General features: G+C 33.3%; 1 pseudogene; it reads right to left on the bottom strand.

Annotated features, from left to right (window-relative positions):
- Positions 1 to 21,091, bottom strand: part of LOC109247168 (protein SET-like) — a 28,150-nt pseudogene extending 7,059 nt beyond the window's left edge.
- Positions 21,092 to 23,886: the final 2,795 nt, after the last annotated feature.

The following is a 23,886-nucleotide window of genomic DNA, read 5'->3' as shown; positions in this document are numbered from 1 at the left end:
CTTGTCAAAGAAGAATTGACAGAATATGCCTGTCTCTGGAACAGTCCATGAACTTGGGGCATTCTCTATTTATTTGTGTCTTCTTTAATTTCTTTCAGCAATGTTTTATAATTTTCAATTTACAAATCTTTTACATTCATAATTATATTTACACTGAAGTATCTTATTCTTTTCAGTGTTATTGCAGGTAGGATTTTTTCTTAATTAAAAATTTTTTTTTTAGGATTTTATTTTTTATTGTTGAGAGAGAGTGAGCTAGCGAGCAGGTGAAGGACAGAAAGAGAGGGAGACACAGAATCCAAAGCAGGCTCCAGGCTCTGAGTTGTCAGCACAGAGCCTGATGCGGGGCTTGAACCCACAACTGTGAGATCATGACCTGAGCCAAAGTCAGGACGCTCAACCGACTGCGCCACTCAGGTGCCCCAGATTTTTTTTTAATTTTTAAAAATTTTCGTAATTTTCTAATTTTCAGTTAGTTGATTTTGATGTATAGAAATGTAACTGATTTTTGTATGTTGATACGGAATCCCGTAACTTTACTGAATTCATTTATTGATTCTAACCCTTTTTTTATTGAAGTCTTTAGGGTTTTCTATATACAAAATCATGTCATCTGCAAACAGAGGTAATTTAACTTCTTTCCAAATTAGGTATAATTTATTTATTTCTCTTGCCCAGTTGCTCTAGCTAGGATTTCCAGTACTGTGTGATACAGAATTAGTAAGAAGGGGTATCTTGCTTTGTTCTTGATTTTAGAGAAAAAGCCTTCAAGTTTTCTACATTGAGTATGATGTTAGTTGTAGAGTTTTCATATATGGCCTTTATTATTTTGTTTTAATTTTCTTCCATTCCTAGTTTGTTGAGAGATTTTATAATAAAAGTATTGAATTTTTGTCAAATATTTTTTTTGTATCTTTTGAAACGATCATGTGATTTTTAACCTTCATTCTGTTAATTTGCATTTGCATGTTTGTTAATTTGCATTTTTTGAAGCATCTTCACATCCCAGAGATAAATCCTATTTGATCATGGTGTATGATCCTTACAATAGTGTCAGTGAATTCAGTGTGCTAACATTTTGTTGAGGATTTTTGCATCTATGCTTATAAGGGATGTTGGATTTTGTCGTCCTTTCTTCCTTCCTTCCTTCCTTCCTTCCTTTCTTCCTTCCTTCCTTCCTTCCTTCCAGTGTCTTTGTCTGGATTTGCTATCAAGGTAAATCTGTCCTCACAAAACGAGTGATAATATTTACTCCTCTTCATTTTTTTGGCCAAGTTTGAGAAGGATTGGCATTAAATCTTCATTGATGTGTTTAGTAGAATGCAGCAGTGAGATTTTTCTTTGTAGGGAGGTTTAACTAGTGTTTCATTCTCCTTACTCATTATTGATCTGCACATTTTTCTTTTTTATTTCTTCACAATTCAGTCTTGGTAGGTTGTGTGTTTCTAGGAATTTATCCATTTCCACTAAGTTGTCCAATTTGTTGGTATACAGTTGTTCATAGCAGTTTCTTGTGATCCTTTTATATTTCTATGGCATCAGTTGTAGTGTCTCTTCTTTTATTTCCAATATCTTTTGAGTTTTCACCCTTTTTTCCCAGTTTGGCCAAAAATTTGTCTATTTTTTAATTTATCTATTTTGTAAGCTTGATATTTTTCTATTTTTCTGTTATCTGTTTTATGTCTGTTCTGTGTAAAATTTTCTTCTATTAGCTTTAGGCTAGTTTGTTGTTCTTTTAGTTCTTCAGGTGTAAAGTTAGGTTGTTTATTTGAGTTTTTTTTTTAATGTGGACATTTATCGCTGTAAACTTCCCTTTTATACTGCATCTCATACATTTTGATATGTAATGTTTTCATTTGTCTCAAGATTTTTTTCTAATTTGTCTTGTGATTTCTTGTGTGTACTGTTGGTTTTTCAAGAGTGTGTGGTTTAATTTTTACATATTTTGAATTTTCATGTTTTCTTCTGCTGTTGATTTCTAGCTTCATTTAATGGTAGTTGGGAAAAGATTCCTGCTGTGATTTCAATCTTTGTAAATTTGTTAAGACTTTGTTTTTAACCTAACATGTGATCCGTACTGAAGAATGTTCCATGTGTGGTTCAAAGGAATATATATGCCCCTGCCATTTGGGTAGAATGCTCTCTGAGCATATTTGTTAGGTCCATTTGACCTATAATGTTGTTCAAGTTCCCTATCTCCTTATTGGCTTTGTATCTGGATATTCTATGCATTATTGAGGGTAGTGTCTTGAAGTGTCCTATTATTATTGTGTGGCTGTCTCTCTTTTCATTTCTGGTAGTGTCTGCTTTATATATTTAGGCGCTGTGATGTTGGGTGCATATATATTTATAATTATAAATAAATTCATCTTCCTGGTGAATTTACCTTTTTATCATTATATAATGTTCTTTGTCTCTTGGGGCAGATTTTGACTTAAAATAATTTTTTTTTTTTCTGATAGAAGTATAGCCACTGCTGCTCTCATTTGTTTGCAGTATTGATGGAATTATTTATAAGTGTTGAATTTAACATATTTCTACCCTTGGGTTTTGGAAAATGTCAAGCTAAGGCAGAAATCACAAGGAAAAAAGATATTAAGTAGATCGAGACAATGTGATAAATTAAGGATTAGAGAGATATCAATTTGAGTGGGATAGGCAAAATAATCACGATGGAAGAGATCATAGGTAGCATACAAGAGAAGAATCCTGCTTCATAGACGAAAGGATAAAACAGCTCAATGGGGAAATGCATTAAAATTCTATTACCATTTTGATTAAAAAGCCTATCTATTTATCTTTTCTTTGGCTATTTACCCTGACATTTAATTTAGCATAAGTTTAAAAAAGTAATACCAATATGGAAACTGACAGCTACTTTTTTGCCTGTGTTATCAGAACCCGAAAAGCTTTGTTGTGAAATATCATGTAGTACCCCCTTGGAGAATTCTGTCTTCATACGGCTTATTTATGTTTGTGCATGCTTTGAGTTACAGATGTTCAGCACACACACATGCACTGAATAAATGCATTATCATAAAACAGCAAAACTATTCTTACTCACAGATAGAATTGACTGCTTGTTGTTACTGGTTTCAGATGGGTACTATGCAAACCTTTGTAATAGCCCCTTTGATAATTTAGTAAACTTACTCATTTGAATACATTAATGTATCCAAGTACTGTTAAAGTATACTATATTTTCCTGGAGGGAAAGACCTGAGTCCCATCATTGTGGTTTTCTTAGAAATGTCAGCATATTGCTAAATCAATGAGTGCTTATTAAATGAATGAAAAGAAAGAATGAATAAAATTTTAGCTGTGACATGAAAACTTTGCCTTTTGTAATTTTGTTAAACTTTCTAATAATGCATTATTATTTTAAGTGGGTTTTACACTGGAATGATAATCATTTGGCCTGCATAGGAAAAACATAAAAGTACAGTCCAGAGTAGAAGGAAATTAAATATTCATTTCACATCTGTAACATCAGTCATGTTGTCAGACTGTGGTAGTGTTGAAGTGGGTCAAACACATCGCTTCTCGGCCTTTTGGCTAAGATCAAGTGAAGTGGGTAAAACAACAGTTTCCTCAGGTATTCTCCAAAATATGTCCACTTTTTTTTTAATGTTTATTTATTTTGAGAGAGAGACAGGGGAGAGGAGCATTAATGGGGGAGGGGCAGAGAAAGAGGGAGAGAGAAAGAATCCCAAGCAGACTGTGTGCTGCTGTCAGCACAGAGCTGGAAGCAGGGCTAGATCCCACGCACTGTGAGATCATGACCTGAGCTGAAATCAAGAGCTGGATGCTTAACTGACTGAGCCACCCAGGCATCTCAAAATATGTACACTTTCTAATTTGCTTTTCTACTATCTCTTTTTCCTGTATACTAACCTAGAGCAATATATTCTTGTTGGCTGAATTGGTATTTATAGTTTTGAATAATTTAGGAAACAAAGAGGTGGACTATATGACATTTTAAGCTGCTTCTATATCATATTTCCAAGAATGAAAAAGACAAATTATGGAAATGATAAAGAGAAAATAAAACTTTTAAATATTTTTAGATTTTCATGTAATCTTATATTTTTAGAAAAGAGAAATGAATTTTTATGTTGAAATAAAAGTGCAGTACTATTACAATATTTGAAATAGACCAGATGTTTATTTGGTTGGTTTATTAAAATTTGATTACTCATGGATATTATCACTGATAATTTGGCTTTCTATTCTATGAAAAAAAATTTAATGAACTGCAAAGTTTTCATTGAGCTTTGCAAATTGCTGGGAGTTGGATTCTCTCTAGAGACCTTGTCTTATCACAGCACATCAACTGAAAGTGTAAATATCTAATACACTGAACTGTCTACAACTGCACAGCCTCAGCAGTGTTAGGTCCAGGGCAAATTGTTAGAGAAATGGAGGAAGAATTTAGATAACTTGAATGGGATATCGTTTAGCATAGGACACATCACTCAGTTCACTCAAATATTTTTAAAAATACATTCAACAATAAATATAAAGGGTATATGGTTTTATAATTTCATGTTAACTTATGTTTTAGGAAAGAGAAATAAATTTTATGTTGATAAAACAGCAATGCTATTATAATATTTGAAATAGAGCAGACATTTGTTTTGTTGGTTTTATTAAAATATACAAATTTGAGGAAATTACACAACACACTCTTGAAAAATCAGTGCGTTCAAGAAGATATCACAAGGGAAATTAGAAAATAGAGACAAATTAAAATGAGAACACAGCATCCCAAAACTTATGGGACACAGAAAATGCAATGTCAAAGAGGAAACTTACAGCTATAAAACCTCACATTAAAAAAGAAGACAGGTCTTAATTTAAGGTGCCTGGGTGGCTCAGTCAGTTAAGCATCTGACTCTTGGTTTCGACTCAGGTCATGATCTCATGGTTCATGGGTTTGAGCCCCACATCAGGCTTCATTCTGACATTGCGGAGCCTGCTTGGAATTCTCTCTCCTCTCCGCCCCTCCCCTACTTGCTCTGTCTCTCAAAATACGTAAATAAAACTTAAAAAATAAATAAAAAAGACAGGTCTTAAATCAATAAACTATCTTTGTAACTTGTGGAAGTAAAGGAAGAGGAACAAACTAAATACAAAGCTAGATAAAAAGGAGGAAATAATAAAAATTAGAGCAGACTAGGGGCTCATGGGTGGCTCAGTCGGTTAAGTGTCCTACTTCGGCTCAGGTCATGATCTCATGGTCTGTGAGTTTGAGCCCCGCGTCGGGCTCTGTGCTGACAGCTCAGAGCCTGGAGCCTATTTCAGATTCTGTGTCTCCCTCTCTTTCTGACCCTCCCCCGTTCATGCTCTGTCTCTCTCTGTCTCAAAAATAAATGCTAAAAAAAATTTAAAAAATTACAGCAGACTAAAATAGAGAAAACAATAGAGAGAATCAACAAAACCAAAAATTAGTTCTTCAAAAATATCAACAAAATTGACAGATTGTTACCTAGATTGACAAAAAAAAGAACACTTAAATTACTAAAATCAGAAATGAAAATGGAGACATTAGTATCTATTTTACAAAAATAAAAAAAATATATGAGATTATTTTCAAAAACGGTGCCAACAAATTGTATGACCTTGATGAAATGGAGAAATTTCGGTAAATACAAAAGCAAGAAAGCCTGAGGGCTTACACTTTATTTTAAAGTTAATACAAAGCTATGGTAATCAAAGCATAGTGGTACTGAGCCCAAAATTAACTCTTGCATATGTGGCTAAATGATTTTTGACAAGGGTACCAAGACAACTCAATGGAGAAAGGACAGTCTCTTCAACTGGAGAAAGCTGGATATCCACAGTGTAGAAGAAAAAGGCTGGATCCTTACTTAAAGTTACATACCAAAATTAACTTAAAATGGATCCCAAGCTCTTTTTGTAACACCTAAAACTATAAACGTCTTAGAAGAAAACATAGGGGAAAAGATTCACAGCATTGGATTTAGTAGTGATTTCTTGGATCTGATACCAAAGGCAAAGGCGTGCGCGTGTGCGCGCGCACGCACACACACACACACACACACAGACACACATAAATAAATAAATAAATAAATTAATTAATTTATTAATTAATAAAATAATTAGACAAATCAGATTAATGAAAATTTAAACAGATAATATCAACAGAGTAAAAGCCAACCTACAGAATGGGAGGGAGTATTTGCAAAGTAATAATGGGAATATTTGCAGAGAAATAATGGGACAGAATATTTGCAAATTGTATATCTGATATTACTATTCCGAAAATAGAGAAACCCCTAAAACTCAACAACAAAAAACCAAACACCTGCATTAAAAAATGGACAAAGTACTTGACTGTAAATTTCTCTAAAGAAGATATGCAAATACACACTAAGCACATGAAAAGATGTTCAATGTCACTAAATACTACAGAAATGACAATGAAGACTGTAATGAGATACGTCTTCATACCCATTAGGATCGGTACTATGAAAAACAGAAAATAAGAGTTGTCAAGGATTTGGAGAAATTGGAAGTCCTGTGCACTATTTATGAGAATCTAAAATGACACAGCTACTGTGGAAAACATTGGGGTGGCTCCTCAAAAAAGTTAAAAATAAATTTACGGAATGATTAAGTGATCCCACTTGTGGTATATACTCAAAATTTGAAAGCAGGTTGTCAGAGATATCTGCACTTTGATATTTATAGCAGGTGTATCAACTGTAGTTAAAGTGTGGAAGGAAGTCAAGTATCTGTAGGTAAATAGATAAGCAAACTGTGATGTATGCATACAATGGAATATTATTTAGGCTTTAGAAGAAGGAAATTCTGACACACTACAACGTGGAGGAACCTTGAAGACATTAGGAAATAAGTCAATCACAAAAAGACAAATACTGTATGTGTCTACTTATATGAGGTACTTAGTGTAATAAAATCATAGAGCCAGAAAGTAGAATGATGGTTGCCAGAGGCTGAGGAGAAGGGCGAATGGGGAGCCATTGTTTAATTTGTATAGATTTTCAGTTTTTTGAGATGAAAATAGTTTTGGAGATGGATGGTAGTTGATGGTTGTACTATAGTATGAATTTACCTGATATCACTGAATTATACACTTAGAAATGCTTTGATGATGAATTTCATGTTTTTGTATTTTATCACAATTTTTTTTAATTGAAAGAAAAAGATGATTAGGGAAATTTGAATAGGGAATGGTTATTAGGTGAAATCTACAAATTAATCATTGTGTTAGAAGTTTGACAATATTTTGGTTATGTTAGAAAATATTATGTTTTAATGATGAATACTGAAGTATTTAGGAGTGAAATGTCTTGGTATCTTTAATATACTTCAACACAACAATGAAATAAGATAATTGTGACATAATGTCAGCAACTGTTAAATCTAAGTGATGTGTACAGGTATTTATTATACTGTGCTCTCTATTTTTTGTTTAAACATCTCTATAATACAAATTTTAAAAAATATTCCATCATTTGTAGAGTTTATATACTCCATGAGTTTGTCCTTTATGTGTGTGTGTATGTATTATATGTTCATAGAAACAACGTGTTCAGAAATAAAACATAAGAGAAGTAAATACTATTTCTTATCACTCAAAGACAATTCTTGCTAATACTTTAACATATATCTTTAAATTTTTTTCTATGCTTATTTCATTTGGTTATGAACAAAACAATTTTTTTGTGGTAAACTCTTTGTAAATATCATTAAAATGTTCCATTAAACTTCCTTGTAATTATTTTCTGGTATATAGATAGAGAAACTCCCTGGAGTGGGATTGTTGGCTTAAAGAGTATGCATATTTGTAACTGTAATTGATGCTACCAGGTATATTCCTAAGAATGTTATAACACTACATGTATTAGTTCTTGATTTTTAAGGATGCAAATATTACATATTCTTGGTATTCAGACCCATGATTTGCAGTGAAATCTTTTCAGTGTACATAAGACACTAGTGTTTCTGCCTGTAACAGATGCTGTTGCATTGCCCAGATGCCATTTACCGGGCCTGGACACTAATTTCCCAGCAGTAATAGCTGTTGCCTGTTAGTAGCTCACATCTGCACCCTACTGTGGAGGACGGTGTTGGGCTGATAAGAACTATATTACTCAGAGATGCTTGAAAGATAGACTCTCTGGCAACCTTCATGGGTTATGGGCCGCAGTGGTCAATGACCAACCCAAAAGGTGATAGCTGTGCCAAACACGATTTTCTGGATATGATGGCTTTACGTAATTCACATAGGAGTATTGTCCCTGGATTTAGGGTGATGCTGGATATCTCCTAAAGTCACATTTTTGTTTAATTCAGGGTGGGTGAACTTTACCTCTATAGAGAAAAATAGTAAATATTTTAGGCTCTTTAAGCTATGTGATCTCAAGCTACAGGTATTATAACATTGTAATAGTGGCATAGAAACAGACATACAGAGCAGTGGAATAGAATAGAGATCCCAGAAATAAACTCATACCTATATGGTCAATTGATCTTCAATAAAGTTGTCATGGGGAAAGGATAGTTTCTTCAAAAAATGATGCTGGGAAAACTGGATATCCACATGCAAAAAAATGAAATTGAATCCTTAAATAGCAAACCTAAAATTGAACCCCCCAGAAGAAAACATTGGAACATAGGCAGAAGCTTTATGATACTGTTCTTGACACAGATTTTTTGGATAAAATACCAAATGAAAGATAAAAAAGGCAAAAATAGACAGTGGAACTACATTAAAGTAAAAAGCTTCTGCACTGAAAAGGGAACAGTCAACCTATGGAAAGACAACCTATGCAATGGGAGAAATTCTTTGCAAACCATATGAATTGCAAACCATACCACAAGTGTCGGAAATATTTATGGAAGCCAATGGCAAAAAGAGCAAATAACCTGATTAAAACATGAGGAAAGGAGTTGAATAGACATTTTTTTTTCTAAAGAAGACATATGAATAGCTAGCAGGTATATGAACAAAAAGCTCAGCATAACTAATTGTCAGGAAAATACAAATTAAAGCCACCATAAGATATTATCTTACACCTGTTAGGATGGCTTTTAGCAAAGCAAATAAAAAAAAAATAATAATACGTGTTAGGATCTGAAGAAATTGGAACCCTTACATACTCTTGATGAGAATGTCACATGGTGCAGCTGCCATGGAAATCTGTGTGGAAGTTCCTGAAAAAATAAAAAATAGAACTACCATGTGATCTAGTAATTCCATTGCGAAGTACATATCCAAAGGAATTAAAACCAGAATCTGGAAGATACATCTGCATTTCTGTGTTCACTGCAGCATTTTTCACAACAGCCCAGATATGGAAACAATCTGAATGTCTGTAGCAAACTAGTAGATACAGAAAATTTGACACGCACATGCACACTCATGTACACACAATGGAATCATATTTACCTTTGAAAAGTAAGGAAATCCTACCATTTTCAATAACATAGATGAACCTGTAGGATGTTATTCTACATAAAATAATTTGGCTATAGAAGGACAAGTACTGTATGACTCCACTCAGATGAGGGATCTGAAATAGTCAAACCCAGAAACAGAAGGTAGACTGATGCCAGGGAGGAGACAAAGATAAAGGAGTTTTTCAGTAGTGATAGTTTTAACAGAGGTGGAATTTTTTTTTCTACATTTCATTTATAAATCTCTTATTTTCCAATGTGAGCAGCCACATGTTCAAATAAGCAAACATTATTTATTTGGTTGCCTTGGATTTATATTTTAAAATGTATGTGTTTTTTCCTGTTATATTGAGGCATGTAATGAGATGACAGTTGCTATTCACAAAAAGATAGACTGAAGTCTGGAAGACATCACTACCTCTTCCATGAGTTGTTAATGTAGCATGAGAATGTACATACAGTTTAGTGAAATGCCATTCCATATATCTTGTATATCCTATACACACATATCATAGTTTTGTGAGATTAGTTTAGCTCAGCAAACCAGCAGTTTTCCTTTAAAAAATGTTGAACATAGCTGCTAAGGTAAATTAATATTCTTTGCTAGTTATAAGATTTTGGCAGCAAGTAGTAGGTTATTTGACCAACAGTGGCTCCCTTACTCAAGATATTCCATTATTTCACATTACAAAATATCTGGAGGAAGGGAGCTTGTCTCATGTTTATAATACGGCTGCTGCAGCTCAAGTCATCATGTCACACATTCCATCTTGAAGGTCTAGGCAAAAGTGGATTTTTCTTTTCATATAAAACTAGTCTTATGTTTTTTCATCTTTTTATCTTAAATGAAATCTGTTCCAGAATTTTTCTATAGAATTATTCTTAGGACTCATCTAACTTGGTCACACATATCCTATCACTTGTGATTAAAATACATCAAAAGATAGTGGACTAAAAAGATGGGTTCCGAGTGAAAATACCTCTTCCTCATTTAGAAGAAAAGGTTAACATGTTATTTTAAATATTAAATTGAAAACGAAAGGTCTAGAGTAAAATTGAGACAGGCATTTTTATAGTTAATAAATTTTGAATCCAGAGACTTAATCATTCTCCCCACCTACATCCCCCAAAGACTTTAATCCTAGTGTCAGGTAAATATAAATAGTTAATTATACATCTAAAACTTTCAGAAATATTTCTATTTAACATCACAATTTATTAGGATAAATGATTTTGATGTCATTTTATTGCTACATGGCAATATATTGAATTGTTAAATACAGAGGTAAGCAGATTGACGAAAGTCTTCCAACTTAAACATTAATGAAAATTAGAGAATAAGGCATGGACTCTAATTCCTTAATATAATCCTATATAATTCATGAATAAATAAAGCTCAACAATGGCTTTTTGAGGCAGACCTAAGTTCATTAAAATATTCTCTTATAAAACAATATCTGTGCCAAGGCACATATCAGGGATTAGCTTTAGTTAAGGCAATTTCCCAAAGAGTTGTTTGCTTTCCTTCACAATATTTTATATTTTAATAGAGGCACATTGCAGACAGAGACTGAGTCAGAGAAATTTCAGTAACTTAAAGTCACAAACTAATGGGTAGTAGAGATGATGTTAAAATCTAGGCATGACTCACTCACTCTTTTCTGAGTTTAAATTAGAATCTTCTCTTTTATCAGTATATTAACAATAAAAGTTGTTTTGTTATTAACTCTAAAGGAAAAAAACCAGAGATATCTATTTTATCTTTTAAATCACCATTTCCCCCCCTAACGTCTCAAAATCTTCAGAGAGTGCTTGATGTTTTAAAACAGTGGTTTTTAAATAATGTTTTTAGGGCTAGCAGCCTCAGTATTACCTATAAGAATATTAGAAATGTAGATTCATGGCCCCCAACTTGCCATACTGCAACCTGAGTTATCTGGGGGTGAGTCAAGAAATTCTTGTAACAAGTTCTCCGTATGATTCTTAGGCATTGTAGAATCTGAGAACCACCATTTTAGTGTGTATGTTTTTAAGTAAATTTTATACAGACTCAACAATATTTTTAAGCTAATTTTAATTTTGGTTCCTTAATGAAGATTTATAAGTATTAGTTTGGATTTATTCTTCAGCATACAGTGAAATTCATCTTCTATCATGAGACAATTAAAAAATGTTTATTATTTCTGTTGGTAGTTTAGAGAATGGAATAAAATAATGCCAAGAAATTAGATTAACTCAAGAACTCCTCGATTGGCAGTAATTTTCATATATCATGAAAAATTAGAACAAAATTTACTCTTATACAATTATTATACAGATATGTGTGTTTGTATATAAGACATATATCCACTATTTGATATATATATATACTCCTTTATTAAATCTAAAACAGTAATGATTGGCTTATGTAGAATTCTGTGTTTACAAATTTTTTTGGTTTGATTGCAATGTATTTAGGATTAACATTTTACCTTTGATGGCCTTTGTGGTCTGATTAGATAAAATTTCTTTGTTTTGCTATTTCTTACACATTTAAAAATGCTACAAGATATGCAAAATTAGTGTTCTTTTACATGATTGCTAACAAAGTTATTTGTGTTATAATGACTATGACTATTAAAGCATAAGGAACTTAGAGAAAAATCTACTCTATTTTCATAATTTATAGATAAGGTAATTTCAACTTCATTGAGTTTTAATTATTTTCTCAGATATCTTGAAGAGTTTAATCACATTGACTACACTATAAGTTCTCTTGTAAAAGAAATCATTTTACACTCAGCTTCACTGGGGGACTAGGGTCTTTAAGGAAAAGCAGTGTTTATGTGTGCATTTACAGCTTGGGGCTCAGGTTGGTTGTCTGAATGCAGGAAGTTTGCAATGTGTTAAGTCTGGACTGATTTTGATCCATGAATTGACTTGTGGAGAAATGCTGAGTTGAAATGAGTAAAAATAAATTAGCATAGGCCACCTTTTTTTTCCCCTCCCATGAATAAATGCTGCAAAAAGCCTGATTGAGGGAGATATATGGGGGTATGGGAGGATAAGGAGAGAAGGAAAGAGAAGCAAAAATACACGAAGAAGCTCATTAATGGAAAAATAGAGCACAGATTCAAGAATTTAACCACAAGTGCATTAACTATAGAAATTGACTTAGATCTTGAATGACCTCCTAGCTTAAATACTAATTAGAATTTTATTTAGGAAAATTCCTGCTATTCATAATACAGTTCTATAAGCTCACTCACACCATACCACCATTACTTTATCAAGTCTCAGTGGTTCTGTGTCTTTTAATGAAAGGATTCTAAAATGCATATCCTACAGATTAAGGTAGGAATAAGTCACAAATCTACTAGTTATTCTATAACTGGATATACTTAATTTCGTATCCATTACAAGGACTGTTAATACGACAAGATGTGTAAATATTTAGACAGTCGTTTTTCTAGGGAGAAGAGCCATATATTTTATTACAATGACAAATATTAATGACTAATATAAAACACGTTATCTGAAGACTATTTATCTAATTTTGTATCAGCATGTCTCAGATTCTGTTTCATGGATGTCCAAACTCAGAATTCTTTGTACTGCTTGCTTAGAATGTAGGTTTATGGCTTAATCTCCTATTTAATGGGTCATGGTCTGGACAGATGAGGCTGAAATCTGTAACTTCATAAACTCTTTGTATATTTTTAGGCACAAAATATCTTGAATACCACATGAGAATAAAGTGAATTTTTCTATATGTATATCATCAGCATCAACCTTGTGACAACAGAATATTTTTGTTTTGTCAGTTATGCTAAGAACACTTATGAGATCTATCCTCTTAAATTTTTTTAATCCTCTTAAATTTTTAAATGTACAATAATGTATTTTTAACTCTTTGGCACAATGTTGTACAACAGCTCTCTAGAACTCACTCATCTCACATAGCTAACACTTTATACCCGTTGAACAGAAGCATCTCATGAGTTTGAGGTAAGTGTGATACTCATTCAGTGCTAACGTGTTTTTGTGAAGCAATCTGTGTCAGACAGAAGTCACTAACAATTTCGTTTATATTTGACAGGGTAGAAACCTAGTCAAACCCATGTTAACACCCATAAAATTGGTATTGATTGGTGCCGATTGTGTGAATAAATGATCCTTAAAGAATTCAATCATATAAGAAGTAGAGCTCCACAGTGCTTATCTGTCTTTCATTTACAATGTCCAGAATGCCACTAGGGACATACCAGGACACATTTTGCTTGGATACTTAGTGTAATAATTTTCCTTAGAAACTCACTCTGGTTTAGAAAATGTAGCTGACCCAATGCTTGATTGTATATAGGTATGAAAGAGGTTTCTTTGATACTAATTGATATCAAGCAGCTTGGAATAAGGGATATGAGCTGGTGACAAAAATATAATAGAACATATAGACTATTGTAAAAGTGAACTGGGGACTGTTTTATGTACGTGTAGCAAAAAGTGGCTTCATTCATCACTGTATATATGAAACTATCTGTAAAATATTTGCTAGTTGATTATTTTTAACTGATTATTTGTTTTCGTAAGCTTGTGTTCCTTGAAAAACTAATGATAATTAAGAAAATCAATAAGAAATAACATTTTTACTTGTAATACTTTGTATTATCTTTGCCTTATAATTTATGCAACATTAACTTCCGTCACATTTTAGAATGTTTTATTTACAGATAAGCTTGAATAGACTAATTCATAAAAAAAATAAAACTCTTTATTCCTTATAATTGTAAGCTCATGTGTAACTTATTCTTTGAAAGGCACTATAAATTCCCACTTGTGATAGCAACATTGTATTTTAAATATGTGAAGTGGCTGATACTTTTATTTTGTGAATTTTAAGGCAACTATTCTCTCCATCACCTAAAATGTATCTCACTGTACTCTAAATGCGTGAAGTTTTCAATTGCATACCTTCTTTAATAATAATAAAATAACCCTGATAGCTCCCCTAAAAAGTAAATATGTAAAATATGGAATAAACATGTATCTAAATTTTTGAAGGATTGTAGGAAAGCATCTCTTGAGTTCATATTGTGTTAATGGAAAGAAAAACAATGATATCCTGGAAATGAACACTGTATGGAATAAAGGAGTGATTCCGGTTTCAAATACTAAACTCTTGAGTGTACTTCAAATACTCAGCATTAATTACCCTATACATTAAATAAGAGTAAGAATAGGACCTCTTGGAATTGTTCTAATTATACAATTCAGGATAAATAATATGAATTACTGATTCCTAATAGCTGTTCAATTTTGCCACTTTCAGGAGTATCATTTATATCAAGGTTTAGCAACCTTCTTCTGAAAGGATTAGGTAACAAATATCTTTGATTTTGTGTGCCATATGCTGTCTTCACAACTCTGACCATTCATACAGAAAAGCAGGGTTGGCCAAAATGTAATTGAATGAGTCTGACTGTGTTTTAGTAAAACTTTATTTACAAAAACCAGTATTAGGCCAGATTTGACTTGTGGCCTTTAGTTTGTTGACATCCAAACTACAGATTAAAGTGATAACCTTTTGGTAAATTGGTATTAATGGAAAATGAATACTAGGGAGTTGGTATTAACTTTTAACAAAATCTCTAGTAGCTCTTGCATGCCAAGAGTTTGGATCTCTCTCATGAAATAATTTCTATCATAAATAATTTTTTCACTGCTAGCATAGTCATAAAACTTGTATATTTAATGAAGCAGGAATAAGCATTAAAACACTGAAGAAATATACATATTTCTATATATATTTATGTTTTATATGTGCATCATTATAATTAAATAATATGTTGTATTATACTAAGTAATGTGAGATAATTACATATTGTATTATTTTATACATATGTATAAATACATATTGTATTTATATAATCATAAGTTATATGTTTTATATATGATTATATGTGTGTGTGTGTGTGTGTAAAAGAAAAGTTGAATGTGATGATCAGAATCTTAAACTCCGTAAATTGGAATGGTAATACATATTTATTATTAAACAATATATTGACAATATAAAAACAAATACATGGTTAATATAACTAATTGTGTAGGTAGAGGAAAAGGGAGGTATCACTTGAAAGAGCATTTATGAAAAAATACATATAGTCTGATATAATTGCTAAAATAATGAATTTTTAATTAGGACTAAATAAAGAATATTAGAAGACCTGCTCTCTAATTTGGGTTCTGCTGCTTGAGCCAACATTTCATTCATCTGAGACAGTTTCCTTATCTATAAAACTAACTTGAGATACCTGCTTCATTATGCATTAACGGGTATCTCACTTTTTCTTTTTATGTAGCAAACATTTATCTTGATCAAAACTCATGGTTATTTCTACCTATCTGATTAGGACAAATATAAAATTTACATATTGGTTTCTTGATTATAGCTCTTCATGTACATCTCAGACCTGTATACTTGTTCATATATAACATCAATGTGTTATAATTTTCAGTGTATAGGTGTTTCACCTCATTGGTTAAGTTTATACCTAAGTTTTTATTCTTTTTGATACTATGGTAAATGGGAGTTTGCTTTATTTCTTTTAGATAGAAACATAACTGATTTTTGTATGTTGGTTTTGTATCCTGCAACTTTACTGAATTCATTTATTCCAGCAGTCTTTTGGTGTAGTCTTTAGGTTTTATTCTATATAAGATCATATCATCTGAAAATAGAGACAAATTTACTTGCTCATTTTAAAATTAGATGTCCTCTATTTCTTGTTTGCCTAATTGCTCTGGCTCAGATATTCAATCCTGTGTTGAATATATTGGTGGGAGTTTGCATCTTTGTCATATTCCAGATCTTAAAGAAGCAGCTTTTGACTTTCACCATTGTGTATGATGTTAGCTGTGGACTTGTCATATATGACCTTTATTACATTGAGCTACATTGCTTCTGTGCCCAATTTATTGAGAGTTTTTAATCATAAAACTGTGTTGGATTTTATCAAATGCTTTTCGTGCATCTGCTGAAATGATCTTATGATTTTTGTCTTTTATTAATGTACTGTATCACATTGATTGAATTGCATATATTCAACTATCCTTGTATCCCTGGGAAACATCCCATTTAATGATGAGGTGCAATTTTTTTAATGTGCCATTGAATTTTGTTTGAGAATTTTGCATTTATATTTTATTGATAATTTTGTTGACAATATATTCATCAGGAATATTGGCCTGTAGTTTACTCTTCTTGTAGTGTCCTTAACTGGGTTTGATGTCAAGGTAATGCTGGCCTCATAAAATGAGCTTGAGAGTGTTTCTTTTCCTTCAGTTTTTTAGAAGAGTTTAGGATTGGTATTCTTATTTAAATGTTTGGTAAAATTCATCAGTGAAACCATCTGGTCCTGGGTTCTTTGGTGTTGTTGGAAGATTTGTTTTTAATTACTGCTTTAACATCCTTACTTATAATTGGTTTGTTCATATTTAGTTTTTTCATGATTCAGTCCTCATAAATTGTATGTTTCTAAGAATGTATCCATTTCTTGTAGATTTGTAGATTGTCTAATTGTTGGTATATAATCGTTAGTATTTGTTTGATGGTTTCTTTCCACTGTGCAGGAGTTTTCTTTTCTTTTTTTTTAATATAGTCCCATTTACTTATTTCAGTTTGTTCCCTTGTCTTTTGAATCAAATCCAAAAATATATCACTCAGACCAATGCAAAGGAGCTCATCACCTATGTATTCTTAGAGGAGTTTTATGCTTTCAGGTCTTACATTGAAGTCTTTAATCCATTTTTAACTAATTTTTGTATATGGTGTAAGATAATGGTCCAGGTTCATTCTTTTGCATTTATTGCATTCAATGCATTCAACACCATTTATTGAAGAGATTGTCTTTTCTCCATTGTATATTCTTGCCTCCTTTGTCATAGATTAACCGACCGTATATATGTATGGGTTTATTTCAGGGCTCTCTATTCTGTTCTTTTGATCTGTATATCTGTTTATTTTGCCAGTATCCTACTGTTTTGATTACTATAGCTTTGTAATATAGTTTGAAATCAGGGAGCATGATACCTCTGGCTTTGTTCTTCTTGATGTTGTTTTGGCTATTCAGGGTCTTTTGCAGTTCCTTGCACATTTTAGAACAATTGATTCTAGTTCTGTGAAAAATGCCATTGGATTTTTGATAGGGATTGTATTAAATATTTAGATTACTTTGGGTAATATGTACATTTTGACAATATTACTTCTTCCATTCCATGAAATGAAATATTTTCCATTATTTGTGTCTTTTCAATTTCTTTCATCAGTGTCTTAGAGTTTTCAGAGTACATGCTTTTCACCTCCTTGATTAAATTCATTCTTAGGCATTTTATATATTTTTTGATACAAATGTAAATGGGATTTTTTTAAATTTCTCATATAGTTTGTTATTAGTGTTTAAAAATGCAACAGATTTTTGTATATTTTGTATCTTGTAACTTTACAGTATTCATTTATTCTAACAGTTTTTTTTTTCTTTTTCTGCTGAGTCTTTAGGGCTTTCTGTATGTAGTAGCAGGTTATTGACTACTAGTGACAGTTTTACTTTTTTCCGATTTGGATGCCTTTTATTTATTTTTCTTGCCCAATGGCTCTGATTAGGATTTTTCAATACTACATTGAATAAAAGTGGGTATGGGCATACTTGTCTCATTCCTGATATTAAAGGTGAAGCTTTCAGCTTTTTACAGCTGAGTATGATAGCTGTGCATTTGTCATATATGGCCTTTATTAGGTTGAAGTATGTTCCCTGTATACCTACTTTATTGAGGGTTTTTGTTATAAATGGTTGTTACGTTTTGTCGAGTACTTTTTTCAGTAGCATTCTGTTTATTCTCTCTCTTTTGGTAGTTTTTCCAGTTTTCTTATTGAAATTTATTTCTACCATTGTTATTGGAAAAGATACTTGATACAGTTTCCATATTCTTGAGTTTATTGAGACTTGTTTTGTGATGTAACATGTGATCCATTTTGGGGAATGTTTTATGTGCTCTGAGAAGAATGTGTATTCTGCTTTGGGATGGCATGTTCTGTATGTATCTATTGTCAATTTTTCCTAACTTTAGAGCTATTGATATTCTATTGATATGTTTTGGTCCTCCAACATTAGGTGCATATGTATTTATACATGTTATACCTTCTTGCTAGATTTGACTCATTATCATTATGTAGTGCCCCCCTTTGTCTTTTATTATAGTCTTTGTCTTAAAATCTGTTTTGGCTGATATGAGTATAGCTATACCACCTTTCTTTTTGTTTCCATTTTCATGAAATATCTTCTTTCATCCCTTCACTTTCAGTTTGTGTGCATCTTTACTTCTGAAGTGAATCTCTTGTAGGCAGCATGTAGATGGTCTTTTTTTTTTTTTTTTATTCAGCCATTCTATGTCTTTTGATTGGAGAATTTAGTCTATTTACAGTTACAGTAATTATTGATAAGTATGTATTGTCATTTTTAAAAACTGTTTTCTGGCTGTGTTTGTAGTTCCTCTCTATTTCTTCTCCTCTTTTCTTGATTACTTTCTTCAGTGTCATGTTTAGATTGCTTTTTCATTTTCTTTTCTGTATTTACTATGTTTTTGCTTTGTGGTTATCATGAGATTGACAGATATCTTCCTATGTAATAGTCTATTTCACATAAGTCAATAATAACTTCAATTAGAACATATTCCAAAACTACATTTTTACTCCTTCCTTCACATTTTATGCTTTTGGTGACACTTTTTACATCTTTTATTTTAATGTTTTCCACAATAAATATTGTAGTTTTGATTTTGATATTTTTGTCTTTTTAGTAGCTTTCTAGTAGCTCTATAAGTGATTAATTTACCACCTATACTATACATTTACCTTTTCCATGGGATTTTTACTTTCATACTTTTTTTGTTATTAATTAGTGTCATTTCTTTTCAGCTTAAATAGGTCTCTTTAATATTTTTTGTAAGTCCAGCTTAGTAATGATGAAGTCTAGGTTTTGCTTGTCTGGAAAACTTTTAATCTCTCCCTCAAATCTGAACAATAACCTTGCTAGATATAGTATTTTTTATTGGATTTTTTTTTTCTTTTAGCACTTTGAGTATGGTATGTCACCCCTTTAGGCTTGCAGCATTTGTGTTGAGAACTCTACTGATAGCCTTATGGGATTTCCTATGTACATAAAAATATGTTTTTCTCTTACTGCTTTTAAGATTCTTCTTTAACTTCTGACATTTTAATTGTAATGTGTCTTATTGTGCCTTTCATTGGGTTTTATCTTATTTGGGATTCCTAGATCTGGATTTCTGTTCCCTTCCCCAGGTTAGGGAAGTTTTTAGTCATTATTTCTTCAAACAAGGTTTCTTTCCATTTCTCTCTCTTCTTTTGGGACCCCAGTGATGCAAATGTTACTCTGCTTGATGCTGTCCCAGAGACCTTTCAGTTATCTTCATTTTTTTAAATTCTTTTTTTCTTTTTGGTTCCTATGTATGAGTTCCAATACTTTATCTTATTTTTTGCTCCTGTCCTTCTACTTTATCCAGTACACTGTTGAACAACTAATGTATTTTTCAGTTCAGTTATTGTATTCTTAAACTGTTTGAATTCTGTTTGGTACCTTCTTATGTTTTTTTCTTTCTTTGTGAAGTTCTCATTGTTTTGATCCATTCTTCTTCTATGTATCCATAAGATACTCAGAGTTCATTGAGTATCTTTATGACCATTACTTTGAATTCTTTATCAAGTATATTACTTATCTCCATGTCATTGAGGCCTTCTACTGAGGTCTTGTTGTATTCTTTTATTTGGAACATATTTGTTTTCTCAGTTCCTCTTCTAGAGAGAGAGAGAGCGACAGAGAGAGAGCGAGAGACAGTGAGAGAGTGTGCGCCTTGCAGATCCTTCCTGGCCACCACACCAGGAGATCTGTAGGTATTCCCTCAGAGACAATTTCAAAAATTGAGGCTGCAGATGTATAAGCTCCTTTCTGGGAAGTCTCATTAAGATGTAGCTTGCCCGGTGGGGGCGTGCACAAGGATGGCGTCTCCCTTCCTGTGTTCTCCAGGAGTGCCTCCTTAGCCTTTAGATGTATGGGAAACCTGAAGCCTGTCCCTCAGGCTGAATCTTCAAAGTAAGTAAAAATAGGCCTTTTTCACAGGAAGCCTGGGGTTATGTTTCATTCTACTCTCTGTGCAGTGCCGTGTGGGTGGTGGCTGGCCAAGAACTGTCTTCCCAATTGTTACAGGCCTCTGGGCTCAGGAACGCCAGCACTCATGGCCACCAGGACCAGTCAAAGTTTGTTCCCTGTGTATTCTTGCGGGCTTTAGTAAAATAGCAGGAGAGCATGGTGGGCAGGGCACACTCCCCAATTTTAGAAAGACATTAGGGAAAATGCCCTGACTTTGCACATTGGTGGGCTTTGGCAGTGCAGCTAAAGAATTGTCTGTTGTGTGCATGGGCTTTAAGCTTTAGGGGGTTGAGGGGGAGTGTCATAACTACCCACTTGCTCACAGACTTTAACTAGAGAGCAGGAGAGCTCTGAGACCATTTGGACTCACCCACTGCAGCCAGAAAGTGAGGGAGTGCTGCAAATGCCCATAGTCTCTTGCCTTGGCAAGTGCTACCACTGCTCATTCTTGCCCATCCCAGCAAAGCAGGAAGAAGATGCCATATCCAAGCTTGCCTGCCTGTGTTAGCAGTCTATGTGAAGAGTGAAACGATGGTGTCCACCAGCATCTCTGTCTCCATGGAGCGTCTCAGCTGATTCCATCCCTCTAGATGATGTACCCAGATCAGCAAATGAATCTCCCTCACAGATAATCTTGGTGATTTTCAAACTACTGTTTTTTTTTCACTGCGTCTCAGGGCAAGTGTGACTGCACACAAACCCTCCAAAGGGGGAACCTCAGTTTCCTCTAGCACTTTGGGACTCCTAGATGTCAATCTCATTGGTTTTCGAAGCCAGACATTCTGGGGGCTGGTCTCTCTCATGAAGATCCCAGGAGCTTGGGTGCCGAATGTGGAGCATCAACCTCTCTTTCTTCTGGATGAAGTACCTCGCTAACGAGATCCCTCCCTATTTTGTCTTAGCATCATGGGGGTGGGTTTTTTGTGAGACAGTGTCTCTGCCTGTCCTACCCATCTCAGTGTGGTTCTTTTGTTATTTGTTCTGGAGGAGCTGTTTATCTAGTTTTCACACCTTTTTTTCAGAGGGAAATCATATATATGTAGCTCTAGATTTGGTATGTCTATGGAAGGAGGTGAGTTTAGGATCTTACTGTACCTCCGGTATACTACACTTGGACCCTTCTCTTTCATGAATTACTGATTTTCTGTAGTAGTATGTTTTGATTTTTTTAACTTTTTGGGTGTCTACAGTGGTTTTTTTGCTTGTGGTTACCATGAGGCTTATATAAAATATTTTATAGATGTAACAGACTAATTTAAGCTGTTAACAACTTAGATTGTACACAGAAACTATATCTTTTATCTCCCCCAAGCCATTTTATGTTTTTGATGTCATAATTTACCTTTTTGAATTATGTATAATGAACAAATTATTATAGCTAATAGTTATTATCAATATTTTTGTCCTTTAACCTTTGTAGTACAGTTGTAAAATACTACCATATTGCCATATTAGTATACTCTCAATTTCACTGTATACTTAGTTATACCAGTGTATTTTATGTTTTCCTGTGTTTTCATGTTACCAGTAGGCATCATTTTATTTCAATCTGATCAACCCCTTTTGGCATTTCTTGTAAGGTGAGTCTCATGGTGATTAACTCCCTCAACTTTTATTTGAAAAATTTTTATTTCTCCTCCACTTCTGAAGGACATATTTGGTGGGCAAAGTGTTCTTGGTTGGATGTTATTTTATTTCAACACTTTATATCATCCTGTCTCTCCTGGCCTCCAAGGTTTCTGCTGAGAAAGCTAGTGATCGATAGTCTTACAAGGGGTTCCCTTGTTTGTGAGTTCTTTTTCTCTTGCTGTTTTACAATTCTCTTTCTCTTTGAATTTAGATGATTTTATTATAATGTGTCTTGAAGAAAAATTGTTGCTGTTAAAATTTTGGGGTGGATCTATGACCTGAATGAAAGTGCATATCCATAACTCTCCCCAGATTTGGAAAATTCTCAGCCATAATATCCTTAAATAATATGCCCCCTTTTTTTTCTCTTCTTCTTAAGGGACTTAATGCATAGATCATTTCTTTCAATGATAGGCTTTCTTAATTATTTTATATTATTTTTCTTTGTTTTCTTCTGATTGGATAATTTTAAGTAATATATCTTTATGGGTTATTTTTTTCTGTTTAAATCTTTGATGTTCTCTATTGTATTTTACATTTATGTCATTGCTTTCTTTAGCTTCAGAGTTTATGTTTATTATTTTTATCTAAATTTCTCAAGTTTGTGATTTGTTTTCTTGATTTCAATGCAATGTATTTTTGTTTTCTTGCTGCTTACTGAGATTCCTGAAAGCAACTGTTTTTGTGTCTTTATCAGGCAAATCACATATCTCCAGGTTTTGGTGTTGGTTACTAGAAAATTACATAATTTTTTTTTTTTTTGGTGGTGTCCTGTTTCCATGATTTTTCATGATTTTTGACACTTGCATTACTGTCTTCACATTGAAGAAGGAGTTGCCTCCTCCAGTCTTTACTGACTGGCTTCAGGAGAGATATACCTTCTGTCAGCCCTGTCAGAGATTCTGAAGCATTCTCAGACCTTTTCTATGGATGTGCCTGCTCCAGACTTTTTATTTCTTCCTGAGGAGGAATTCTTTTTTTTTTTTTTAATATGAAATTTATTGTCAAATTGGTTTCCATACAACACCCAGTGCTCATTCCAACAGGTGCCCTCCTCAATGCCCATCACCCACCCTCCCCACCCTCCCACCCCCCATCAACCCTCAGTTTGTTCTCAGTTTTTAAGAGTCTCTTATGTTTTGGCTCCCTCCCTCTCTAACCTCTTTTTTTTCCCCCCTCCCCCATGGTCTTCTGTTAAATTTCTCAGGATCCACATAAGAGTGAAAACATATGGTATCTGTCTTTCTCCCTATGACCTATTTCACTTAGCATAACACTCTCCAGTTCCATCCACGTTGCTACGAAAGGCCATATTTCATTCTTTCTCATTGCCACGTAGTATCTGAGGAGGAATTCTTCAGAGTGTGTGCTTGCAAAGCCAGGTTGGTTGCTGACAGTCTCTCATTTGTTTTTCCCAATCCTGTAGAGTTGAGTTGACTTTATGTGTGTGCTCACTAACTGTTTGCAAAGGCCACTCTCAGTACTGTTGGGGACATGCACATGGAGCTGGCCATGGGTAGGGATATGTGTGGGTGAAGTGTGTGGAGTACTGGGGTTCCTGTGGACCACGTTAGTGGACAGATATGGCACACCCAGTAGTCCATGGTCTGGC

Source organism: Panthera pardus, unplaced genomic scaffold, assembly GCF_024362965.1.
Source record: "Panthera pardus isolate Hobbes unplaced genomic scaffold, ASM2436296v1 HiC_scaffold_1, whole genome shotgun sequence".
Taxonomy (NCBI): domain Eukaryota; kingdom Metazoa; phylum Chordata; class Mammalia; order Carnivora; family Felidae; genus Panthera; species Panthera pardus.
Note: the sequence above shows the minus strand (reverse complement) of the source record. Positions and strands in the feature narration are given on the sequence as shown.